This window comes from Lissotriton helveticus, chromosome 8 (assembly GCF_964261635.1).
Source record: "Lissotriton helveticus chromosome 8, aLisHel1.1, whole genome shotgun sequence".
In the NCBI taxonomy this organism is placed as follows: domain Eukaryota; kingdom Metazoa; phylum Chordata; class Amphibia; order Caudata; family Salamandridae; genus Lissotriton; species Lissotriton helveticus.
This window is the reverse complement of record NC_136069.1, coordinates 1,244,407,122-1,244,424,362: the sequence shown is the minus strand read 5'-3', so window position 1 is coordinate 1,244,424,362 and position 17,241 is coordinate 1,244,407,122. Positions and strand designations below refer to the sequence as shown.

At 44.4% G+C, this 17,241-nt stretch overlaps 1 protein-coding gene across 2 annotated transcripts in view; it reads right to left on the bottom strand.

Annotated features, from left to right (window-relative positions):
• The window catches only part of CYFIP1 (cytoplasmic FMR1 interacting protein 1), a 488,976-nt gene extending 472,241 nt beyond the window's left edge, over nt 1-16,735 (bottom strand). The window contains exon 1 of one of the 2 annotated variants that reach the window (XM_078658231.1): nt 16,613-16,735. The gene's annotated coding sequence lies outside the window, so the exon portion shown is untranslated. The remainder of the gene's footprint in view (nt 1-16,612) is intronic. The other variant, XM_078658230.1, reaches the window with a different exon arrangement.
• Between the last annotated feature and the right edge of the window lie 506 nt (nt 16,736-17,241).

Here is a 17,241-nt window from a genome sequence, read left to right as displayed (position 1 = left end):
CGCTTCCGCGCAGCGGAATGCTGGACCTGTTATGAGGGGTAGGTCGAGTGCGGGGGGCGGGGCAAGCAGGGAGAGCGGCCCAGGTGTTTCGGGTCAGTCTTTTCGGGTCAGTCTGTCAGGGGCTCCTGGGAGATGGAGTCCCTGACCACACCGCTCGCAGCCCTGCTCCTCCAACCACACAGCCCAATGCAGTAATGCACGAAGACTCAGCCCCTCCTCCTTAGTCCCAGCTCACGGAGGGTGCCGCGAAGCGGGTCCGGCGAGATGTGGGTCTTTCAAAGGCAACACCCGGGCAGAAGCAGCAAACCAGTCCTCAGTCGACCAGCAGGTAGGCAAAGTTAGAACCCCAGGAAGCGCTTGAAAGCGTGAGTTTTTGATGGCAAAGATGGGGGGGCGGGGCAAGCAGGGAGAGCGGCCCAGGTGTTTCGGGTCAGGCTGTCAGGGGCTCCTGGGAGATGGAGTGCCTGACCACACCGCTCGCAGCCCTGCTCCTCCAACCACACAGCCCAATGCAGTAATGCACGAAGACTCAGCCCCTCCTCCTTAGTCCCAGCTCACGGAGGGTGACGCGAAGCGGGTCCGGCGAGATGTGGGTCTTTCAAAGGCAACACCCGGGCAGAAGCAGCAAACCAGTCCTCAGTCGACCAGCAGGTAGGCAAAGTTAGAATCCCAGGAAGCGCTTGAAAGCGTGAGTTTTTGATGGCGAAGATGGGGGGGGGGCGGGGCAAGCAGGGAGAGCGGCCCAGGTGTTTCGGGTCAGGCTGTCAGGGGCTCCTGGGAGATGGAGTCCCTGACCACACCGCTCGCAGCCCTGCTCCTCATACCACACAGCCCAATGCTGTAATGCACGAAGACTCAGCCCCTCCTCCTTAGTCCCAGCTCACGGAGGGTGCCGTGAAGCGGGTCCGGCGAGATGTGGGTCTTTCAAAGGCAACACCCGGGCAGAATCAGCAAACCAGTCCTCAGTCGACCAGCAGGTAGGCAAAGTTAGAATCCCAGGAAGCGCTTGAAAGCGTGAGTTTTTGATGGCGAAGATGGGGGGGCGGGGCAAGCAGGGAGAGCGGCCCAGGTGTTTCGGGTCAGGCTGTCAAGGGCTCCTGGGAGATGGAGTCCCTGACCACACCGCTCACAGCCCTGCTCCTCCAACCACACAGCCCAATGCAGTAATGCACGAAGACTCAGCCCCTCCTCCTTAGTCCCAGCTCACAGAGGGTGCCGCGAAGCGGGACCCGAGAAGCAGGTCCGGCGAGATGTGGGTCTTTCAAAGGCAACACCCGGGCAGAAGCAGCAAACCAGTCCTCAGTCGACCAGCAGGTAGGCAAAGTTAGAATCCCAGGAAGCGCTTGAAAGCGTGAGTTTTTGATGGCGAAGATGGGGGGGGGGGCGGGGCAAGCAGGGAGAGCGGCCCAGGTGTTTCGGGTCAGGCTGTCAGGGGCTCCTGGGAGATGGAGTCCCTGACCACACCGCTCGCAGCCCTGCTCCTCATACCACACAGCCCAATGCAGTAATGCACGAAGACTCAGCCCCTCCTCCTTAGTCCCAGCTCACGGAGGGTGCCGCGAAGCGGGTCCGGCGAAATGTGGGTCTTTCAAAGGCAACACCCGGGCAGAAGCAGCAAACCAGTCCTCAGTCGACCAGCAGGTAGGCAAAGTTAGAATCCCAGGAAGCGCTTGAAAGCGTAAGTTTTTGATGGCGAAGATGGGGGGGCGGGGCAAGCAGGGAGAGCGGCCCAGGTGTTTCGGGTCAGGCTGTCAGGGGCTCCTGGGAGATGGAGTCCCTGACCACACCGCTCGCAGCCCTGCTCCTCCAACCACACAGCCCAATGCTGTAATGCACGAAGACTCAGCCCCTCCTCCTTAGTCCCAGCTCACGGAGGGTGCCGCGAAGCGGGTCCGGCGAGATGTGGGTCTTTCAAAGGCAACACCCGGGCAGAATCAGCAAACCAGTCCTCAGTCGACCAGCAGGTAGGCAAAGTTAGAATCCCAGGAAGCGCTTGAAAGCGTGAGTTTTTGATGGCGAAGATGGGGGGGCGGGGCAAGCAGGGAGAGCGGCCCAGGTGTTTCGGGTCAGGCTGTCAAGGGCTCCTGGGAGATGGAGTCCCTGACCACACCGCTCACAGCCCTGCTCCTCCAACCACACAGCCCAATGCAGTAATGCACGAAGACTCAGCCCCTCCTCCTTAGTCCCAGCTCACAGAGGGTGCCGCGAAGCGGGACCCGAGAAGCAGGTCCGGCGAGATGTGGGTCTTTCAAAGGCAACACCCGGGCAGAAGCAGCAAACCAGTCCTCAGTCGACCAGCAGGTAGGCAAAGTTAGAATCCCAGGAAGCGCTTGAAAGCGTGAGTTTATGATGGCGAAGATGGGGGGCGGGGCAAGCAGGGGAAGCGGCCCAGGTGTTTCGGGTCAGGCTGTCAGGGGCTCCTGGGAGATGGAGTCCCTGACCACACCGCTCGCAGCCCTGCTCCTCCAACCACACAGCCCAATGCAGTAATGCACGAAGACTCAGCCCCTCCTCCTTAGTCCCAGCTCACGGAGGGTGCCACAAAGCGGGACGCGCGAAGCGGGTCTGGCGAGATGTGGGTCTTTCAAAGGCAACACCCGGGCAGAAGCAGCAAACCAGTCCTCAGTCGACCAGCAGGTAGGCAAAGTTAGAATCCCAGGAAGCACTTGAAAGCGTGAGTTTTTGATGGCGAAGATGGGGGGGCGGGGCAAGCAGGGAGTCGGGTCAGGCTGTCAGGGGCTCCAGGAGCTACATTAAGGTTTTTAAACCTCATTTCAGAGGAAATAAACCATAACTTCTATAGGATTTACCGCCTTGTGTGCACGGAAATAAGCCAATAGGAGTGGCTTTTAACTGAAAGTGCATCTTCAGTTACTGATGACTTATTGAGTGCCTAAACTCATAATACATGCACTCTAGTCACTCATCCCTGCACTCATGCATACATCTAATCATCGACCCACTGACTCAATCTTGCATTCACCCAATTATCCATCCATAATAAAACAGACACACAAGCTCAACAGGCAGCATATGGAAGATAAAGTAAAGGAATAAAAGTGGAAAAAGAAAAGTTGCTGCCACCTAAATTGGTGAATGTATGCTTGCAACATCACAAAATAAAAACACTCACCCCCAGTTACAGATCTGGGTTTAATCCATCGTTATTTTGCTCGCCACGTAACACCAGTTTGGACCCAGCCATATACAAATCAGTCTTGACCCTGCTCCCAATAGGGATAGTCCAACCCGAACTGCCAGGCCTGGTAATAGATGGACCGGAAATGAGGATCCAGAAACCGGTTTCGGGGTATCATCCCTCATTAGCCAGGCTAGCTTGAATCTAATGGAGCAGCGAGCAAGTTACCCACGTCTGGACATACTGTTAGCCACTTAGCACGCACAGAGCAACATCACAAAATAAAATGATGGACGGAGTGTTGAAACTTTTAAACCACTCAACAGTCAGAGATCTGGGTTTAATCCATCGTAATGCTTGCCATACAAAAATTAAATCAACTGTAGTAGCAGGCAATCATCTTGCAATGCCAACATCATGTTTCTAAACATGGTGGCCATAGACTATGTTCAATACCGTTGCAAGATGGCGCCACAGTTTAGAAATAGTAGCCCACAGAGTATAGCACACTGAAGATAAAATGACCGGCAAGCGAGTGGCCCGGTAGAACTGCCTGGGGACCTGCATCAGAACAAGAACAACAAGCATTGGCCAATGGGTCTTGCTTTTGGGACCTTATAAGTATTAAGTTATGCAGCACAATATCCTTAGTGTACCAACATTACTGTTGCATGGTTAAACACTTATAAGGTCCCAAAGGTGAGACCTATTGGGTATGCCAATGCTTGCATGATTTACATGCCAAATATTTTCAAGGCTCGGCTCGTGCATGAGCTCTTAGAGCCAGACCATTGGCTAGGCTGTTGCTCATCTCTCTGTGTGAATGTGTTGGCTTGCCCACCTCTACATGTCAGTTAGTCATGTTCTCGGTTTAAATGGCCTATATTTTTGTTAAGCATGAAGCAAGATGACTTTATATAAACCATATGCATATGAGGTTTTTGTACTGCACAGATCCTAAACGGAATTAATTCAATGTGCTCTTAAACTGGTTACAAGAAATTAAGTAAACTAATGTGATGTGCAGTAGCTCACACAATTTGGTCAAGTGGGGAAGCCAGGATTTGAACCCAGGTTTCCTGTTTGTAAATTGTGAAGCTCAACTATTGTAGGACTATAGACTTCTCTCTTTATGTAGCACCAAAGGCCAATGCTTTGTGTTCAATTACTTCATGAATTAGAATTTGCATAGGGCGTTCACTCCATACATATATCACACTTAAAATAAAACTGGCTATATATATATATATATATATATATATATATATATATATATATATATATATATACACACACACACACACACACACACATATACATATACATATACACACATATACATATACATATACATATACACACACACACACACACACAGTTGCATAGTCCGAATTTTTAAAGGTGCTCTTTTTTGGAATGTTTCCACAGAACCTGAAGATTAAACACAGTGAAAGAACATGTTTGAAGCCATGCTGTACGTTCCTTGTGATGCTAAAATCAAAAGTAGTAAACACTGTTAGGCTGCAAGACCCGTTTGTTTTGACTCCTAAAAGTGTTCTATTTCTTACGTCATGTGAGCCACCAGAGGTGCCATTAAAATAAAATGATCATCTTATGTCTTCCTTTACACTTACATTTATAGTTGTAACAAACATTGGCAAAGTCAATAGTTCTCGCCTATGTGAAAGCTGTTGGCTTTGCCAATGTCCTTCAGCCATGTTGTACAGCAGTGTGGCTGTCAAGCATGGCTAAAAGTAAAGTTTGAAAAAGCACTATGACCATTTCAGCGCTGGCTGCATCATAGCACATTTTTTTTATTATGGCGGGTGAGTGTGAGCAAAAAGGGACAACAGGAGGGTGAGAGGCAACAAGATGGTATAAAAAGAGCTATGACACTACCAGTGCGGATTGCATCAAATACATTTTTTTCTTAAGGCAGTGGAGGTGGGAGGGAAGAATTAACATGGATGAGCAGTGGATGGACAGTGGAAGAAAGGAGCCTAATCAAAGTAAACAAGCCGAGCAAGACATTGTGAAAGTAAAGATAAGAGAAAACTAGCCAGAGTCCACGAAAGTCTCTTGTTACAGACACAGGCTACAGCGTGGGAAACAAGCACCGTTTGTGAAGCATCACCATACAAAACCTGACGGCGATAATGCATTCCATTCAGACTTGCATAATCACGGTTTCACTCCCTCAGTCCTAAACGCCAAACGGATTGCAATAAGCCTTCGGTGACATTTACTCAAACACACGCAGTTAGCAGGGGCGGAGCGGGGAGAGGGTGTTAAGCAGCAGGGGCCTTTGAAGTGAAGCTAAACTTCACTTCAAAGGTGTGGGAGGAGTGCGGCAGAGGGAACAGACGGCGATTTGGTGATGTGCACGCGCATTTTAGGTCAATGCGCAAGCGCATTGACCTAAAAGCCACGGGCACAGCACCAAATCGCCAAGTTGGGTAAAGTCTGTTTAGGCCCCTATAGAGCTTCGCCAGCTAGGCGCATGCGCCCAGCAGGCGAGCCCTAATAAATCATTTGGTAATGCGCTAAACACAAGAACAGGAAGTGCAAGCACTGGCCAATTAGAAGCAAGCAAATAGGCGTGCCAATGAAGCCAATGAATGGTAAGCAATGGGCGGGCTCCAAGCCCCTTACAGTGAACCCACCCTCTAGCAGCAACAGTGCATAAGTTCTCGGCAGATGAAACTTAAAGGTACCGTTTTCATGCAGGCTGTCTCACTTCAAAAGAATTTTGGAAAATGAAATGAATTTTGGAAAAGTGAAACAAAATTAATTCATATTACGTTCATGGGAAGTGCGAAAGGAGGATGCTGTTTACAGTCATTAAGAGAGGAATTTCCTCAGCTAATCCAAAACAATATCCAACAGCACAGATTTAGGTTTCTCTAAAAAAAAATCTCTGGTCGTCTCTTATCTGTGTCTTACCAAAAACACGTTCTAGTTCTGTTCTAGGCTGGAAGAGAGGCACTCAAAGCAGCTCGGAGCTGCTTTACGAATGATGCTAAATGCATGGCCTTGCGAAGAGTGCTGCTTGCTCACAGATTCCATGCAAATTGTTGCGATTCACGACTCAAAAGGGTAAATCGGACACATCACGAGTATGTAAGCGACATCTGCAGTCTCTTTTGGGCCTGCTTTATATTAACGATTGAAGAGGGAGTTCTGCTGCACACCCTTCAAGGCACTCTGCCACTTCCAGGATATTTATGCAACAGCAGCGTGTTTCACTTACACAACAGGTGAACGCCCATTACGGAACCATTCAGGACTAAAGACCCGAGTATACCAGTACTGCAGCCCAATTGGTCAAAGAAACATACATAGTTATGAGGAAGGTGGAGCTTGCACTATTATCTCCCGCATCCATAGCGTTGCTGTGAACAGTACGCTTTAAAGAAAAAGAGCTAACCAGACAGACGACAGAGAACAGAAAAATGAGCGCAGTGGATCTGGCACAAGTGGGGGCAAACCTAGTGAAAAACGAAAAACCCGGTCACTGCAGAGGTGAGGCTATCTGGGTAATTGTGAGAATACATGGTGGCTATCTAAACAAAATCACAAGAACCCGATGTTTCTGTTTTGGGAGCTAGTACGCGCACGGCAGGCTCAAATCGAAGGTGCGGCTTGTTGGCTAATGGCTATCAGTGTTGGGAATCCGCCAATTGGAGAAGGAGTAAGGTGCTGTTAGTCTTCTATTGGACGGTGACTGATTTAGCTACAAAAAAAGGCTGCAGCGGGAGAGAGAGGCGGAAGGGTTCCCCGCGAGTGGTGCGCATGCGCATGCGTGCTGGGGAGAGCAGTCTGCTCTTTTTCAAAGCATATACTCATGCTTGTGGTGCACCGATGCACACTCCCGCAAGCTATATGCCGCCACAAGCACGAGTATGTGCTTTGAAAAAGAGCTGCACGACGGCTAAAGGTCTCCTATGCAGCGCATGCGCACTGTGTAGGCGAGACCTAAAAATGAAAAGGGACCTATCTAAATGGAAAAATAAAGGACCAGTTGCCAGCACAGACACAGAATCACACTCATTTTCAGGAAGATGGGCACATGTGATCAGGAAAAGGAATTTACTGACAGGGCAATAAAGTCAATAGCAGAAATGGGCTATCTGATTGTCACATGCAGTATACTGACATAGTGTGCAGCATAGTGCGCAGCATAATGTCAAGGACACTCAAATAGAAATTAGAGCTGATCCAAATACACCCCTATATAAATATATGTGTGTGCAGATATTTATTATATGTTTTTATTACAAGGGTCTGCCAGACAACTACACATAACAGGAACTCCTAAGACTGTCTAGCAAGGATTATCATAGTACAAATCTTTTATCAACATGATATATCAAAGGAAGTAAACATCAAAATACTTGCTTACTACAGTAATCTGCAAGATTACACATAACAAAACATCCAGTGTGCAGGCAATAAACATTGTAATTTCAATCCACACTTAAAGGCCTATTGGCAATAACATATGATTTTAATAATTGAAAAATCAAGCCTATAGTCTTGAATGTAACATTTCATAATAAACAGATCGTATCTATTGCAGCGGACATAACTTTTCTTGACTAATCAGATCTATGTCCTTTACCACAGACTCATCGCTGTAACCAACTCACACCTACTATATTGGGCATACATTTTTCGACGAGGTAGCCATCAAGTACACAAACATACAAATTATTAATATGCACAATAACAGAGTTGGCAAAATAATATGCAACCCCTCAACGTGAACATCTTCCACCCCCAGGATTTTGTCAGAGTCAGAACAAACACCATATCTCTAGCCTATTATTATAATAAGCTTTAAGAATTTGTAGTACACAATACTTGCCTACGGGCTTGAACACCAATTAATAACAATCTATCTTAAAGGCTTATTGGCTTTACCATATTATTTTCACAATAAATGCCTACAATTTCATTACAAGGATTCTGAAAGTGCCAATCCTTTACCACAATGGTTTGTAGCAGGGGGCGACCAAAAACACAAACATTGCCTACTATGACAATCTCTGAGATTCCACAGTAAGAAAATACCAGTCCACAAGCTTTATCAAAGTGTAATGACACCTCACCTTTAAAGGCCTATTTATTGTAAGATATGTTTTTTTAGATAAATAAGTTAGGAATGTTACATTTGTTGTCCTTTTTCCTTATAAACAAATCAAGCATATGTCCTTGATTCATGGCCTGTCACCATAACCAACTGAGTCCTGCTGTGTGGATTACAAACTTTCCCACAAGGTAGAAAATGCAATACTAGGACCCTTATTCAGTGAAATCACACAACTTCTGCTCAATCAAGGTAGGAAATCAAGGACATCAGTATTGAGGCAGAGCAAAAGCCACTCTCAGTAGTGCTTCGGAAATCTCTCTCTGTTGCTCACATGAGGTAACGCAATAGCTGCGTTGTCAAGCTAGATCTATAAAAATGATTAGGCTTAGCACATACCTAAACACATCTATATGGATGTCGTATAGACACCTTTGATGGAGGAGACACATTGTTTAACATTTGTCAGAATATATTTTGAGATATTGAACAAGACAAGTTTGTCAATAAACCAATGTTAAGGGCATAAAATAGGTCCGGCGCCACTGCCCTTAACACGCACATTTCTACAATGTGACTAACAATTTAAAATCCGACGGATAAAGTTATAAAACAGCCTTATTTTACAGTTGCTGCTAGGCAAGCTAGCCAACCCCGGAATCTGTTAACTGCATCCCAATGAAACATATGTGGGTATTTACATCTGGTTACAGGTCTCAACTTGTTCAGACATTAAGATTATATTTCAGTTTCAAAGACAAGATCACACCCCCCCCCCACCTCCCCCATGGAAAATAAGTTTGGCACTTTGAATTTTGCTCATGCAGAAAACAGATATAATGTAGGAGTAGAGAATGTCCTTTAATGGGGGATGCTTTCTACAGGTATAGATTTTCATTTTTTCCAATTACAACAGGAAACACAGTGTGTAAATAATATATACATCCAGGGGTTCTACGCACAGCACTTGATGGGCAATGTGATGTTGGTAAAATTGATGTCTGTCAAATTGATTTCTACTCTACACAGGCAATACCAAGAAAACCCAGCGTAGGAGCTAGACATAGCGAAACTAATTTTCCTACAGACTAGTCTGGCCTGACTTGGTTGCAGCTGTTATCCATTTGCAAATATTTTTCTCCCTCTCACTAACACCATGTTAGGTTATTTTCCCAATTGGTGGTAGTTCACTCCTTGGCAAGTAGGTCATATACATTGGTCCTTTGTTTAACTATCCTATTTACCTTTTGAGATTAGGGACAGAACGACCTGAATAGGGAAATGGGTTATTGCCACACAGAATTTTCCACAAGAGGGTGCAGATTTATTTAAACAAATAAGTAGGAATTTGCCTTACAACATGATTTCCTTTTAAAAGGTAGTTACCTTTCAAGCTATTAATGATCATAACGGTCACAGTAAGGTGGAAATGTGTAGGTATTTAATGCCATGCTAGTTTACATACCACTATAGTATTGTCATCATCGCTTATAGGAGTACATCCAAAACCACCACCAAAGGGCACAGAGTTCCTCCTCAAAATTTAGGGATCGGTCCTCACTTCGGCTAAAAGGTAAGCATCATCTCTAATTAAGTACAACAGAGGGAGAAAAATTTACCTTGCCATAACCTGTATTACAAATGCAATTCAGATGTACCGTTTCCCTGTAAAGTGTCTCTCCACGCTACTTGCTACTCTTCAGACACAATGGTTAAGCAGATACACAGGACCACAAATAATCCTACGCAGGGCCTTCGCCAGGAAATTAACTGCACAAGGTTAATGAGAGTCTTTGAAAATACTGTTGGTATGCCACAAATTAGTATCTCATGGGAGGAATATCGTTAGCAGCCAATAAACCTTTTTTTGCAGACATATTATGGATATTATTTTTCTTCGTATAAATAACGGCTATGTATTTGATATTGGAAATGGAGGGGCGGTGTTTGGGTAAAACATTTAAAGGTTTTTTTTTATTCAGTGGTAAAGAACACAATACGTTGAATACATACTCTGGTATTAAAAGCATCAAAACCATGTTTGTCAAATTGAGAAGTAATAGCATATTAGCACGATTGGAGATTTCACTAGAAGACTGTTTTAAATGAGACTTTGCAGATTTGTACATGTGTTTTCTTGGGTCATGTGGGTTTTTTCTAACCATTGTATACTTCTGTGACTCCAGCAGGATAAGCTATCTGTACAAGGGAGGCATAATGTGCAAGGATCTCAAGAGGTAAGTTTTGTAGGGAAGAGAGAAAATCGAAGTATAATCGAAAAATCCCACATATTAATGTGCTTAATGGGGACGTGAAAATTGATCCCTATGGTTGGCTAGTTCTAGATGGGTCAATTTTTCTTCAAACTTTTCCAGTGGGTGAAAGTAAAGCTTGTATTTCTGTATCCTTTATGCAGTTGACTCTCCTGCAAGCAGGGCCTTGGAAAATATTAACTTTCAAAGCAGTATGCCTTATTTACTGCAATTTAGTCAACCTGTAAGCACAAACAATGCTGGTGTGCCAAGATGGGATTCAAACATAGAGCTGAGGTAAGAAAGCCCTATACATTAAGCCAGGACAGTAGAGTTACTTTATTTGATGTATTCAAATGCTAGAAAAACGACTCACACCAAAAGCACTAAAACACGGTCTGATTAACCCAGTTCCTGCAATACCTCCCTCCACCCACCTCCCTCCCTCCCTCTCCCCTCCCCTCCCCCAACGCCGGTGATTGTTAAAACTTTCAAAGTATTTTCTACCTTTTTTGCTATGCAACCTTTGTCATAGTTCTTGCGATCTATCACAACTAAAAAGACATGATGTTTTCTGACCCAACTTATTTCAATAGATTACAGAAAGAAATTAAAGACTGCAAGTGACTATGTACTAATATGAATCACGTGCTATGGCAAAAAATTACTGTTGCTAGGTACTTACGCGCTCTGTCACACCGATCAGAAAGTAAAATACAGCATAAGTAGCAATTTCATTTACACCTGAAAATCTCGAAAAGGGCAACCCCTTAGAGAGTTAGATAGCACTATAAAAAGAATAGTCTGAAATGTGCCTTTTGAACCCACAAGTGAGATAAGAGCTATTTGCTGGTTGAGTATGCAGACAAAAAATGTATTTTAAGAAACGTTATCAGCAAAAGCTAAAACCAAAATCTATTTACTGTTATAAAAGTCGCAACACTAACGTTTTGCTTCAAAATTCCCTCATCTCAAGGTTTTTTGTTTTGTTTTGTTTGGAAAAGAGGCTGACAATTGTGCATCATTCCATGGGACCATTGCATGCTCTGTTCAGCCCTCAGAGCTCTTAAATATTGGCTAATGTGTGCTTTCAATGTTCATTGATATCGCTGTCGGAACCTTTCCAACTGGCTTAAATCAAGAATTTACAAAGAAGTGCTCCCTAAAGGAAACGCGTCACAAAATATATAAAACCGGCTTACAGTATTAAATAATACCAAAAAGCAAGCAGTGACAAACAGGAAAGGGATGTTATTTGTACTTGCATACACATTAATAAACACAGTGTATGAGAAACCATGCACAAAGAATGCACATAAATCAAGTCGCCAACAGACATCAATTTTCAGAAATGCCAACAAACACCCAGGCATCCTTGCACAATAAACAACAAACATTCAGATAACAGTGCACACAGACTAAGTCACAAATAACCATGTACAACAGAATAATGAATGCAGTGTATCTATCCATAAAAAAGAAAAACACTCTGAGAATCATTAATGGGAGAGGCAGAGACAACTCTGGATTTCCAATGCTGGCAGAAAGTATGCAATTACTACAATCTACAAATGTAAATAACAATAAAAACTATTTTTAACCAGCACATTTTATATCCAGCCTCTGCAAGGATGAAGGTGATGGAGCAAACAATGTAAACATGTTTGCAACTTGTCCACACGTACAACCGTTGTATGAAACACATGACTCTCCACTGGATTCCAAGGAGGTAGGTTGTTAAGTACACAGGGCAATAATAACATGAAGCAACGTAGTAGGTATCACAAGAAATTATATTTTCGCATTATGTTTATCACTAGGACACACACTTGATATTTGAAACACAACTGAATATCAAAGCTTGGAAGGAAGGAGTGAAACAAAATGTATCAGAATAATAAAACTGGAGTGGTACAGAGGTACACAAATGCATGTCTTCCAGAGCCTTAGACTTAATTTTGGTCTCAAAGTGATGGGAAAGAAGTGTCGATTACTTGGTGTCGACTTACGCATCCAACCCGCTCACCACATCCTTCTTAAATATTGCCTCTAAAGAAATGGAGTAGAATCCAGTGTATCTTATGATAAACTCTGGAGTCATGCTGGAACATGAAGGGTTTGCCGGATTAACAGATAACTTATGCATATGAGGGCAAAAGCAAAGATTTCGGAAGCAGAAAGACTTAAGGACAAGTCAATCTCAGTGCAGTGTTTTTCTAATAATCTTTCTCTGTTGTGTTTTCTGTTTGTAGTCTTTGATCAAACGGATTTAATTTTGCAGACGGAATACAATATTTTTCAGCTGACTTAGGACATTTAAACCCAACAAGTCACTGCTAAGGGTTTCGTTTAATATAACCTTTTAATTAATAATGTATCAATCAGATTTTCAAAAATGTATATCACCCAATCAAAAAAGATGTCACTTTTTTCAGAATTAAAAATGTTCTGTACAACAATAAAAAACAATTCGGAGGTTACAATGCAAGGAGCTTGTCCACTACAAATGTTGTGGTCTGGTGGTACTTCAAGGCACAAACAGGATTGTTCTTTAACAAATATTTCATTAAAGAACACTGAGTGAATGAGGGTGAAGGAAATGGAGGGCTGGACTGTAAATTCCTGTATTTTGACATGTCATTGGCACAGTATAAAGTATTAATAAATACAAACTTTTTCTACAATCCATGTCTTATGCTTAAATACATTGTTTCGTTTAAGGTTTATCATATTTGTGTCTGAACATTCTAAGTGCTAAAAATAGAAACCATATGTAATTGCATAGTCATTAAACATCTGCTTCCTGCAGATCACATTTAAATTACGACAATACTGCAGACAAGTGTTATAACCGTCCATTACAAATATGGCAGTACAGCACACATGGCGGTACTGTCCCACTGAAATTATGGCAGCCCTGTTCGGAAGTATTGACATACAGCCACCCAAAAAACTCATCAAGTTACCCACCAGCTGTTGAAATCTGTGCAGCCTGCAAGTCCCAAGTTTCATTGTCAGCAACACCAACTTAGCCTTTCAACTTTCAGAAGTTGATAAATTGAGTGCCATCAAATTGAACAGTAGCACCTGTTGTTTACAGCACTTTTTGACAGCAAACATTGTGATAGGTTGCGCAATATTAAACCAATATATTATTACTCAGAAAGGAGCCATACTAGGAAGGACTACTGCTACCCATTGAGAGTAGATCAACACTTCTGAAAGAGGCTGCACTGTCCAATACGATTACAGCGGTCTTGCTGAAAAGTGGTGGTACTACCACACCGGCCGTATAGGAGACAGTTGAGTAACTGTTCCAGTACCAATGTAGAAGTGACATAATGGATTCAGGAAGTACATTTCACTTATGGTCAATTATTTTAATGTAATTAATAATTCAGTGAGTATGGGCCCTGCAGCTAGCTCGTCCCATGCCACCTTCTAACCAATTGGGTATTCCCAGGGCCCTCGCCTGGCATTTCCGGCAAACTGTGGATATATGAATTTTAAGTGCCCCATCTCATGCAAAGAAGGTATAGTTTTGATGAAGCAAAGCTCCGCATTTGCGACTTGCTGTAGTCATGAACCTCGCTCATGTGTAACCAAGTAATAAGTTGTACGTCTTACTAACCTTTATTTCATGTTTAAACGAGGTAAATGAAGCTTGCACATGTGTATTTCTAATACGATTAATTCGAGTCAATAAAATGGCCGCTGCTTTGAAATAGCTTCTGCGCATGCGTCAGTCACACTCACGTGTCCTGACGTGTTTGCAGGTTTGGAGGGAAATAGTTGCGCATGCGTAATACATAGTTTTGGCAATAACGTGGTACTGCTCGTGCCATTGCTCTTGTGCCTGTGTATATGTAGCTAACATTTAGACTGCATAAGTATAATTTTTGGTGATAAGTTGAAAGTACAAAACCAATGATGTGTTTTCATAACGTTATTTCTATGTATTAATTTGTTCTCGCTTACTTTTTATGTACCGCGGGAAATGGGGGTCTGACTGAGCCGAAAGCCATCTTGGAGGTCCTTTCTGCGCAGGACCGTCCGTCTGGGGAGAAGTCAACCTTGGCTGGTGGAACTCAGCCAGCTGGCAGGGATGGGCAAGATGCTCCTGAGAACTGACCTGCGAACTCAGCAGGACGGAGTCATGTGTCCCTATTCTGAAACAATGTTAATTTGTCATTGTATTTCCCTGGACTTTCTCATGAGAACCCCAATCTCGCTAGGCGGTACCCAGAGATGCAAAGTAGGCATCGAAATAGTGTGTTCTGATTGGTGTGTTACCCAAATCCTATCTTAGGACCAATCCAAATTGAGGGATTCTGACACTTTGCAACATTGGGGGGTGGTACACCGTCCCCAAACTGTATATCTACCCTGGGTTCACCTAGGGAAATTGTCCGACTTGTCTGGTTTAGCTGACCTGTCACTGACCCAACGCACTCAATAGGTGACTGAAGATACAGAGCACTGCGGAGTACTCTGTCCGAAATTGACCATAGACTAAGGTTTTACTAAACCTTAAAGTGCTGGCGAAGCACTTGGCTGGGAGTTCGCTGACCCAATCGGGGTCTTGATCGATAGCTGCAGAGAGGGTGGAGCGCAGGCGTTGCTTCCAAACTGCGGGTGCTGGTCCTGTCCTGAGGGTTTCCTGTCCTGTCCTGATTCCTAATCTGAGGGTTTCCTGTCTTGTCCTGGGTGTCCATTCTGCACCTGCTGTCCATTGAAGGGTATCCTTCCTTGAGGGTTTCCTGTCCTTAACTGACCCGTGGCCGGGGTTTGGTTTTCACACCAGTCTAGGTAAATATTGCTCTGAAATCTTTCAAACTTGCACCTTTCTATTTTCTGTCTTTTGCTTCAATAAAGACACACCTTTGCACATGTTGATTTTTCCATGCTTTGCCGCAAATTATTGAAACGTAAAGTCATTGCATATTTCCATAACGTTTCCCATGTTACCCTACCTGTTAGAAATCATATTTTGCATTGCAGTTTGTCATTTCCTGATATGGTCTAGAACGGCCTTTCTTAAACTGTCCAAAGAACTTTTGCCCTAAATGCATAGCGTTTCCTGTTGCATCCCATATTAGCATTTCCATGATTACCCTGACTTTATTTCTCTATAGTTATGTACTTTTCATTATCTTGATTATCGATTGTCTTATCCTTGTAAATCTAATGCTTACTGAGAACGAACTTTAGATAATGACTTTAAAACTTCCAGTTGTCCGTGGTCATTTTACAAAGGTATTGAAGGTCAATTTGAATTGTATTTTGCTGCCTTTCCTTTTACAGCTAGCTCCCTGATCCATTGTGGTCATAGGTACCCGTGTCGGTGGATGGTAAGTCGGGTACGCTGAGGAATAACAGTAGGGAATTCACACAAATTGGTAGCAGCCCGTGAAGTCACCCGGTCAATGTATATGGTGAATTGAAATATATGGGGCGAAATTATTGGTTGGGTGACCTCGCGCGCGCTCTATCAGTTTAATACATACACTTTGGGGAATTACATAGTGGGCAACTGGTGGCGAGCAGTCTTACATAATTAGTTCAATTCTGGATATTTGACGGGGATGTTTGATCTAAGGACACAACTTTCAGAAGCCAGAGTCTCTGGTCATATGGACTGGTGTTCACCAGCAAAACAAAGCAGGTCTAAATCTCTGGACAGGGCCGGGTTGAGTAAAACTGCAGCATCGGGTCATTCGGATGCAGTCTTCAACTTTAATAAAGTGATGGCAAATAAATGGCGGGGGGGGCAAGGTGTCGATTAGTATTTATATCTGGGCCAGTAAAAAACAAAAAATTGGGGTGGAAGGTATCGCAATCCAGAGGTGGATCAGAGACAGAAAGAATGACAGGAGAGGGGTGCAGAGCATAAACCCAAACGGCATGAGTTTGGGGGAGGGAAGAAGCCTGGGGGTAGGTGGCAAGGGACAGCAATGCCAAGGGGTGTGGAAATGAAGGAGTTACAGCAAAAAAGCAGAAAGGGAAGTGCCTGTAAGTAAGGCCAGGGGCGTGAGTGGCCAAAAGAGTAAAAAGATTTACTTTTTTCGCTGATCACACAAAAGTACCAATCCTCTCGAAACAACCCGCAGTTTTTCCAAAAGTTCGACTTACCTCCGGCGCCCGGAGATCTTTAAAAATCCAAACTCTCTGCTTCGCTTTCGACTCTTCCCGACTTCAACAAGTGAAGGCAGGGACAGGGAGTGGCAATCGGAAAGCTAGTTTGCAGTGATTGACAGTCAGTGGGCGGGGCTATGTTGTGCCTGGTGGCTGCTCTATCCCCTGCATCTTGTGGTTGGTTAAAAAAAATAACAGGACCGCCCCGGAAAAGAAGACTTGGCAGAACACCGGAAGCAAATGCCTGCCGCTCCGGAACTGATCGCCTTATTGATCAGTCCGGAAGTGATTATCCAGATGTTCCTTGTGTTTACAAACTACACATTGAGGCCGTTATAGTCTGTGGTTAGACTGTCGGGCACGATGGTCCCGGGGTGGCACCAATAGCGGCTGCTCCACCTCCTTGTGTTAGACAGGAGGCGCCGCCACGGACCCAAACTGCTGGGCGTTCGGAGACATCTCGGGACCAGCACCGGGGAGGGAAACTAGCCTGGTTCAGAGATCCGGATGGGCGGGCAGTGATGGCTCTGTAGTGGGCGAGCTAGAAAAGACAGAGTCATCGGTCAGAATAGGTCGGTGAGGGTGGCAGACTCAATGAGGGGAAAACGAGCCCATCCCATAACCCC